The sequence below is a fragment of the Rhinopithecus roxellana genome, chromosome 1 (genome assembly GCF_007565055.1).
Source record: "Rhinopithecus roxellana isolate Shanxi Qingling chromosome 1, ASM756505v1, whole genome shotgun sequence".
Taxonomy (NCBI): Eukaryota; Metazoa; Chordata; class Mammalia; order Primates; family Cercopithecidae; genus Rhinopithecus; species Rhinopithecus roxellana.
Window position 1 is genome coordinate 106896748 of NC_044549.1, and position 9969 is coordinate 106906716.

The following is a 9969-nucleotide window of genomic DNA, read 5'->3' on the forward strand; positions in this document are numbered from 1 at the left end:
TTTGCTCGATATTCTGCACATATTTGCCAGAATCCTGTGGGAGTAATCTGTAAATCTCATCAGATTCCTCCAAACATTTATAAATTGGACCATGTTATACCTCGTGTTATGCAAATTTGTTTCCTCACTTGGCTATAACTTGGACATCTTTCTATGTTGATACCTATGTTGCGATCTCATTGTTATTTTTGAAGGGTGAATTAATTGGTACTCAGTAAGTATGCTCCAACTCAGTGATACCTATTATTTGTGCCAGTGTCAGTCTTGACTTGTCTGTGCCTGTGCCATATTAGCTATTAAATATTTTGAAGAATGATTCCTAGTCCTTTCTCTGTATTCCAAAACAGAGCAGCTGTATCTCTCAAATCTTGAATGTAACCCACCATGTTTCTCAACAAACCTAAAGCTCAACAAAAGCTAGAACTATGTGATAAGCATGCAGATCTTCACAATGCAAGGCAGACAATGTGGTATTCTGAGAGCAAGACTGAGGTCTTTCTGTAGATGCCTAGGCCATATGTGGAAGTTGACACTTGGCAATAACAGGTAACTTTTGTTATTTTACTTTCCACAAGAGTTCTGACTGTTAGAGAACCTTCCATGGGTATTCTAATCATTTCTGCTCTTATGGGCAAAGTTAAAGACATTGTAATCTTTAATGACAGTCTCTGAGAGGTAAGAAAGCAGGATTTCTTCCTCCATATCATCTTGAGTCACAATTGCACATGCGCAAACAGTTGAGCAGAATATCCTTTGATGAAGTCACCAAAATGGCTGAAAAGGGCAATGATTTGATTGATGGCAAAATCAGATATTTGCCATTTGATGGTAGAATTGGATAAGGAAATATTTTGGAATCTCCTCTCAATTTTCTCATCAAGTATAGTTTTGACAGAATGTAGAATGTAAAGTGGTTTTTCTTTTTTACTCCTAACTTCAAGATAGAAAACTTTCACCACCCTTGTGAATTCCTAATGAATTCGGTATTACTAAGTTTCATGTGTTGCCAACATTTATGCCTTTCTGAAAAATAAGCAACTCCATGGCATTTTAATTTAGATATTTGTGATTTTGACTCATGTTTCTGTCAAAATGACAGTTACAGTGCCACTTTGGGCTATTGAGATTTGCAGTGTGTTGGAAAATCGAACTTCTTCCTTTGCAGTAAATGTGAAACCATAATTGATGTGAGTTCCTTTTTTTTCCCCTGTCATCAACTAACCCCCAAAATAATAATAATGTAATCATGAGGAGTACTGTGGGAAAGTGTCTGGTCAGGCTGGTTGAGCAATGAATGAAGGTGATAGTGATGATGGGTGGTGTAGTTGTTTTTTCCAGGGAGTCAAGCTTTTTAGATCTCTGACAAATGGAATTACTCTTTTTTTTTCATTTACACATTGGCTCACAGCATAATACCTGGTGCCATTTAATGGAACCTATTACCCAATCTAAACAAATTTACTTTAATAATCCACTTATTTCTGTAATCATGATGTATTCAACTTATGGGTTAGAAGAAATAGAAGAAGAAACAAATACATTTTGAAAGTCTAAAAGCTCCTATTATCATGTTATCAAGGCATAACTTGATAGGGCCTAAAAGCCCTATTTTTGCTTTATCAAGGCAAACTTTAAATGAAAATAAAACTTATACTCATCTTAAAACAGAAAACATTCTGCTCATGGTAAGACACAGAGCAGTGTGAATTACACGTACGCATGATGACATCAGAAGTAGCCAACAAACATGCTCCGATTTGAATTAATGTAGGACCAACTCTCAATGTGTTCTCATTCAAACTTCAGCATACTGCACCAGTCTATGTGATTTAGCTTAGGTTTTCTTATTTTAGGTACTTTTATGAAAATGACAGATATTGCTTTTATCCCCTTCCTCTCCTGCCCCTCACCCAACATGCACACAATTAAATTATGTAATTGTGTATTATTGTCAAATGACAGTCTATTTCTGGAGGTTTGGTTACACTATCCTCAATTTTCTAGTGTACCAACAAGCCTATTGACAACATCTACATATTTGCTCTTAGATATTCCTTCTTTGATCTAAGGAACTGAATCCTGTTTAAATGAAAGCAAACACCCCTCAAAGGGGTAATGTTTAAAGATTGTATCAGTCATTAACACCATAGCATAAATTGTGGAATTCAGGTAATTAGCATTTATTACAGGGTTTTGAGGGCCTGTGTCAGGTCCAGTGACAGTAAAGATATGCCCTTGAGGAGCTTTTGACTTTTGTCATTATTTCATTTGGTAATGTTGGACAAATTGATTCACTTTTGGGCTGAAGTTTGTCATCTGTGAATTGAAGGGACTGGATTACAGTAATGGCTTTTTAAATATCTGGGGATTTCCAGGCTCTCCCTCTGGAAAGAAAAGGGGTTGAAACCAGTGTAGCTCTTGGTTCACTTATTTATACCTTAGGCCTTTTTGAAACTTTTTTTTTTTGGAGAAAGAGATTTTCAGCTAAAATATTAAAAATTAACACTTCTGGAAATAACCCTACTGGATGATTTTCAAGATTTTTAAAAAAATTGTTGCATTCAACATTCTGTAATTTGACCCTATTTTCTCTATTCACAATAGGATAACCTCCTAAGAGGACATTTTCACTGAGAAGAGAGAACTCCAGTGGGGCACTCTCTGGGGGTTTCTTGACGTTGGTCAGACAAAGACCTAAAGTGTTTAGGGCTGTGTGTGCCAGTGTGGATGTGCAGGAGGTTGTACCCAAGCTCAGCTTGACAATTTATTAAATTTGCCAAAGGTTAGGCCTGGGGCTCACCAGAGCCTGGGCCACCAACTTTGTGAGAAAAAATTTCCCTCTGAGGAACTTAATTTCCACCAATTCTTCCACTTCAGAAATGTCATTTCTCTTTAAGAAGTGCATTTCCTGCTACTTTTCAGAAAGAAGTTTGGGGCTTCAATAATTCCACTGGCTACATTTCAGCAGGCAAAATGTAGCTTAAAAATATACATAGGAAAAAGGAACTTTCAACACAAAAATCTCATCTGATATGGAGAAACTTTAAATACAAACCATATTATGCCTTTGGCTCTTTTCCTCCAGCCTCAACTTGGAATATTTTCTGGAATTGTTCCAAAAAAACTCTCTTAACAATGTCAAAAAAAATGTTAGGACACTCTTTCAACAGTCCTTTAAAATATTAGGAAGTGCAGAAATCACTAACTGATTTGAACTGACCAAAACAGAGAAGGGCTTGTTGCTTGGCATTATTTTTATGATGCTCAGATAAAATCTCTTCTTGGATTGATAATATAAATGGAAAAGATTGAAAGCTATCTGGAATCTTTTTATTGGGGGTCATAGGGTTTGAGGCTTGAGAAAAGCCCCACACTTCCTTAACTTCCCACCATTAAACTCTGAACTTTAGGACCGAAATAAAATCCGCGGGGCAAATTTACAAGGGCCTCAGAATGGCTATCCTAGTGGGGGAAAACACAAGGGAAGAGAGTTGAACCTGGGAATCTTAGCATCTTCATGTTGGTCCTGACTGCAACAGCATGTATAGTTGGGGATCTGAGATACAGTCTCTACATTCCAGAGAAAAGAGGAATATCAGTAAAGTAGGAAGATGTCCCAGAGACTGGAGAGATGTAGCCAAGTAAAAGTAAGTAAACACTGATAGTTAGCTTGAGGACTAAGCTAGAGGTAAAATGGAATTGTCCATGCCGAACCCTCAACGATCTTTGAAACTACTCAGCCTTTTATGTGACTTCTGGTCAAGAAGAAGCCTGAATTTTCGTAGTATGGCAGGTGTAGACTTTATTACGTGCCATTGTCCCTGAGACAGCTTTTTATTGAAAGAGGAGGAATTTTAAAATATATCAAGTGTATTAGTCCATTTTCACACTGATGATAAAGGCATACCTAAAACTGGGTAATTAATACAGGAAAAAGGGATTAATGAACTTACAGTTCCACATGGTTGGGGAGGCCTCACAATCATGGCAGAAGGCAAGGAGAAGCAAGTCACATCTTACATGGGAGGCAGCAGACAAGAGAGAGCTTGTGCAGGGAACTCCTCTTTCTAAAACCATCGGATCTCATGAGACTTATTCACTATCACGAGAACAGCACAGGAAAGACCTGCCCCTATGATTCAATTACTTCTCACCGGGTCCCTCCTACAACACGTGGGAATTCAACATGAGATTTGGGTGGAGACACAGTCAAACCATATCATCAGAATAATACAGATGCCCAGTGAGTTCTAATGATAAATATTTTCCTCCAGCTAGGAGGATCAGAACAAGTGTGAGGTACTTGACTAGAGCCATGGGTTGGGCACTAAGAAAAAGTCTTGCTTCACACACCAGACTACCCAGATGAGGACTGGTCTTTCTCTGATCTTTGTAGTCCTTCTTGGAAAGGTATCATTCATAGTGACAGTATCTAACTTGGCTCAGACTTGGTCCTCAGTGAGGCAGTATTTATAAAACGAGTTTATTGCTAGTTGGTAAAGATGTTCAGAGGATGTACTCTGTGCCAAATGTTGTTTGCTTGGGTTTTTTTTGGTAAGTCCAAGGTAGGCCTTTGAGTGTCACTTCTTTCTATCAGTTCTCTCTTTCCTTCTTTCTTTCTTTCTTTCTTTCTTTCTTTCTTTCTTTCTTTCTTTCTTTCTTTCTTTCTTTCTTTCTTTCTTTCTTTCTTTCTTTCTTTCTTTCTTTCTAGTTTTTGGTGGAGTTTCACTCTTGTTGCCTACGCTGGAGTGCAATGGCAGGATCTTGGCTTACTGCAACCTCTGTTCAAGCGATTCTCCTGCCTCAGCCTCCCAAGTAGCTGGGATTACAGGCATGAGCCACCACACCTGGCTAATGTTGTGTTTTTAGTAGAGATGGGGTTTCTCCATGTTGGTCAGGCTGATCTCGAACTCCCGCCCTCAGGTGATCTGCCTGTCTTGGCCTCCCAAAGTGTAGGGATTATAGGCGTGAGCCAGCATGCCCGGCCAGTTTTCTTTCTTTATTAATTTTCTGCATATGAAGGTGTAGAGTGTGATGTTTTCTATATACTTTGAATTTCTAAAAAAAAAAAAAGGCTTTTTTGTAGAAAAAAGTCAAACCACAGTATATTTGTGTTTTTAAAATAATACAATACTTTCTGTTAAATTGATTATATTGTGTATTGCACAATACTATTTTATAATTCTGCTGACTCCTAGTAATGGATCTACAACCCTGTGTTGAAAGAAGACTGTGTTCTCATGAAGAACCAAAACGATAGAATCTCATACAATGGGCCTGTACCTCCAAGTACATTATCAGTGACTTCTGATTTTTGTGGTATCTGTAGTCAGTGAAACTACAAAGTGAGATCATTTGGAACTTAGGGGAGGCTAGATAAGAGAGAAAGCAAAACTTCAAAATATGAGACTGGTTTGGTCAAGACCAAGGGACCATGAACTATTTGGGACTCAGAAGGAAAAAAGGGGAACTTGAAAGTGACTATAATAAATAGACCCCAATCTGCTGTTCCAAGATTGGCTTCTACTTGGTGGGAAAATTGTGGTTCCCCAAAGTAAAGACAATAAATTTGATTAAGGTATCTGCCTGGAAAAGGGAGTGTACTCTGACCTCTGGGAGAGGGTTTTGCCTCACCACATCCCATGTGTACACTGGATGAGTAATATTTATTATTGAGCCATGTGATGGAACGACGAACAAAGGTTGTCTATCCTGTGTCTATCACTGCAATTGCTCCTCTTGTAAATGTGATATATTGCTGGCCACCCTCGGCTGTTTTTGAAGCAGAAACAAATGCTATTTTGTAAATAGAGCTTAGAACCCCTGGACATGTACTAGGACAGCTTATCAAACACATTGCATGTTCACTCTCGTGCTCAGTTGCAGAAGGATCTCCCAGCACTTCCTTTGCCATGGGGCTATGCTTTGATTGGCTGTGAATGATGTCATCACACTGTTTACTTTTTTTAGTGAAGGCAAAGATCTGAATGTGATATGCATGTGCACACGTTAAGTAATGGGAGAAACTCTACCCATAGATTTCGAGCCATGTCGTACTCATTTACTATGAGCCTATGATGTGACAACTCGGTAAAACACAAATCAATTGTGTGTCCTTTGGTGATTTACAACTTTTGGAAGTTTCTGTTTGTCTTGGACGCTTCCTCTTGGACTATCTTTGTAAGTTTAGTATTTGGGTCCTACTGTTAACAAACTTTTTTTCTGCAAACACAGGGCAATCTGCTAGGCACAATTTGAAATGAAATTTACAGATAAAATTCTGCCTTGACAAAATTTTAAGACAAATAGGCTTTGTTTATCATTGACAGTTGAATTGACAGGTCTTTTCAGCTCATTTATACAAAGCAGAACACGTCTGGGAGAAAAGATATTTGACTAGGTGGTATAAGAAAATTATTAATGCATTTTTGAGCTTAGAGAAGACTAGATTCCTCTCTGGCATTTCTAGGGAGGTAGGAAAATGTTCAGTGTTAAGGTTCAAAAATAACTGATTAAACCATAGAATTGAACATATGCAATAATGGTCAGCGGATGTCATGGAATAGACCAACAAATTTTCAGGAGGGATGAATCCTACCAAAATGTCTTCAAAGTTTTGTTTTATTTTTTCTAAGTATGATTTCATCCTGCTCTATGCCAGGTATATTCCAGAAATTTGGGTTGCACAGTTAAAATTAGAATAATAATATTTTTACAATTACTTTTATTATAGTTTGAAGGTACAATGTCCAATAAAAAGCTAAGGACTCTAGGTAAATAAAAACTAGGCTTAAGAACCCAAGAAGGCATCCTGAGGCAATGTCAGTTTTGGACATTTAAGGCTTTCATATCCTCATTAATCCATCCACACGATAAGCCTAACAAATATTTGTTGATGCTGATGAGGGCTATTTCACATGATTTCAGCATATTCATTAGAAGCATCTACATACCAAAACATTCCTCGAAGTTGATTCTTGATTCATTGACAACTTTGGCTGGTATCACGGGATTTCCAGAAGTTGCATTGTTCTTTCTGGGCATTCAGCGTAACTCATTCACTTGAAACTGCTTTCCTGGACAAAATGTGTTTCTAGGTCTAAGGTGAGAGAAAAATCAATCAATCAATCAATCAATCAATCAATAAAAGAATGAAATGTGTTATGCTTTTATTAAGCACACTGATTTTCTAAAAGGCTAAATTACATTATATAGATAGATATAATTTTGGGTTCTCATTGGAATGTGTATTTGTCTAGAACCTATTAAACTTCTTTAAAAGATTTGTAGGCACTATCCAAAAATTCTCTAAAATATTTAAAATCTTGAACTGAGATAAAATTGTTGTAAAATTTATTTAAAGTTAGGAAGTTCTGTAAGGGGTTGTAAATTGCCAGCCTGCTCTGTGCTTTGTAGAATCACGGCTTGAACAGGGCCACGAGGACTTCAGGATGATCTATGACCCATAGCATCCACTCTGTTGTCAGACACTGCCTATGATGCAGAACTTACCTTTCATGATAAGCCTTCCACCTTTATATGTCTTTCAGAGGAAATTTATTTGCTTGGCCTTGAGTTACAGGTTTAACTTTTCTGGGTTTCAGTTTTTTCACTTGTCAAGGTGTTCAGTCATTTTTGAATTTCTACTATGGGTCAAGCAATCCCAAATCCCAGATATTTTCTTGTGGGGGCTGGAGGAGGACCAAGGCAGGGTATACATAGCAGAAAAATGAAATGAAATAATGTGCACAGAAGTTTTAGGCATTAGGAAAAAAAGTTAGCTTTTCCAGGGGAAAGGCTGGGACATTAACAGTTATGAAGACACTATGGTGAGCCATTTAATAAGGTTCAAGGAATTCTGAGGACACTGAAGAGCACTGGGAACATCACTATTTGATTCTTTAGCAGCTCCTTCCCCTCCAAGCTCATGAAACTGATTTTCCTTAAAAACAGGTTAGTGGCTCTGTTCTCTGGATCAGGATTTCACCCTAGGTTCTCCCATCCACTCCCTCCAGAGTCCCCTAGACTGTACATGCCCATGAAGGCAGGGACCCCATCTATTTAGTTCATCTTTCATCCATATCACCAAACCGAAACCTGACATGGAGATCCCAATAAGTCCAAATAAAAAAATACATGGACCATATCCAGAAGGTAAAGTGGAGCTACTACAGGAAGTTACACAAAATAGTGACATGCTTTTCTCTTCCCTCATTAGGCCACCTGGAAGCATAATTCTGGTAGCAATAGGGACGTGGGTCAAAGGGTACTTGAGGTAAGGAGGCCTTGTAGGATGGTATTGCAATAATTCAAGTAAGGAGTGATAAGCAGGTGAAATAGCGTGATTCCAAGGATACTGGGATTAGCCTTGATGGCTTACTGGCCATCTGTATCATTTGGATAAGCATCTTGTTATTGACAATTGAAAATATCCTAACGAAAACAGCTGGAGCTATCCATTTGGTAGTCGCCAGCCAATGGGTGACTGCTAAAGCCAGGGATGTTACAGAGACTGCCTGGGAAAGGTAGGTTGAGAATGGAGTTCTGTGCACTTTACATTTGTGATTGCATTCAATTCTGAATTCTAGCCTATGACCCAAGAGGCCCTAAAGCATCAAGGCACATCTTCTTCCACTTAGTTTGAAGGTTATTGTGTGGAATGAGTGAGATAATGTAATGTGCTTAGCACATAGTATTCAATAAAGGTTACCTGGCATGATTATGAATAATTTAATATATAATTTATAGCTAATGATGGAAATACACCAACATATGTGCTTATTTCATTTTTCTTCTGCTCGCTTTAATTTGCCCCTCACTTCAAAGCAGAACGTTCCTCCTCCCTCCCTCTCTTTCTATCTGCCAGGGACAACTTAACTATTAGACACAGTGGACCTGGTGCTTAGGCTCACAGCACTTTTAGGAGCACACAAAAATGTTTTTATTTCTTTCAAAATCAGAAGAAAAAGATGAACTTTCAGGTTGAAGAAAATATTTTTATACATAATGTAAGTGTATTCATCTTCATTCCAATGCAGTAGTAAAATAGAAATTTCAATTTTTTTTTCATGGAGAAAGAAGCCCACAAAAGTCAGGATGTAGCCCTGTTGCCTTTCCCCTTTGAGTTGCTGTTTTTCTCTCTTTGTTATTCTCTCCATCTTCATCTCCTCCTTGCCTTCAACCCACTCTTTACTGTTGTAATTCCTAGTATTCTTCTACTTCTAGCATTATTTGGCCTATATCTATTTGACTCCTTCATATTAAGTGAAAAAATAAAATAACATAAAAACTAGCATTTTCCTTGCATTGGTTTTCCTTTCCTGTGTCTTTAATTCCTCAGGTTATCAGCTTTCAGAGTGAAGACACATAATCCCTGTTAGAGTGGAAGACTTAAAATCGAGTTTGAGGCACACCTTCTGAAACTGCAGCCTCTTGGGAGCCTGATTACCAGTGAAGAGTAGTTGCTGCTTTGCATTTTTCACACTTGAACACAGTGAAGAAGATGAACATTAATTAGGATTATAATGCCACGAAGGCTTACTGTGCTGTGAGAACTCACAAGAAAGAAAATGCCATTTCTTTTTTTTGGATGCAATTCTGAGTCTCATGTATGTATTAGTTCTTGGGCCCAAGCCAAGTTACTTTAGGGGTGATATACAATCTGTTATTTTTAGATCATATTGGGTAAGGGTGTAGCCTATTATTTTAGGATAGTAAGAGAAGATAAGTTTGTCTAATTTTAGATGATCAATTTTCCTAATATGAATCTTCCTTTAGAAAGTATTTTTGAAATGTTATCATTTATAGTTCAAGCTTATGAAGAACTTAATGTTGGGAGTATTCCTTAGTTCAAGGGGATTTCATGCCTGGGTAATTTTCGAGTTTGATTGTTTTCTAGCTTACTTGCCTGACTTAGGATCCTTACTGCTTCTTAAATTTCACAAATAGTGAGTTAAAGAAAAAAAGCAA

The 9969-nt window shown here is 37.8% G+C and overlaps 1 long non-coding RNA gene across 1 annotated transcript in view; it reads left to right on the plus strand.

Annotated features, from left to right (window-relative positions):
* LOC104657101 overlaps positions 1-9595 on the plus strand; it is a 32629-nt gene extending 23034 nt beyond the window's left edge. Inside the window, exons 2-3 of the long non-coding RNA XR_747230.2 lie at positions 8219-8275; positions 9341-9595. This is a non-coding gene — a long non-coding RNA (uncharacterized LOC104657101). The remainder of the gene's footprint in view (positions 1-8218; positions 8276-9340) is intronic.
* The last annotated feature ends 374 nt before the right edge of the window (positions 9596-9969 follow it).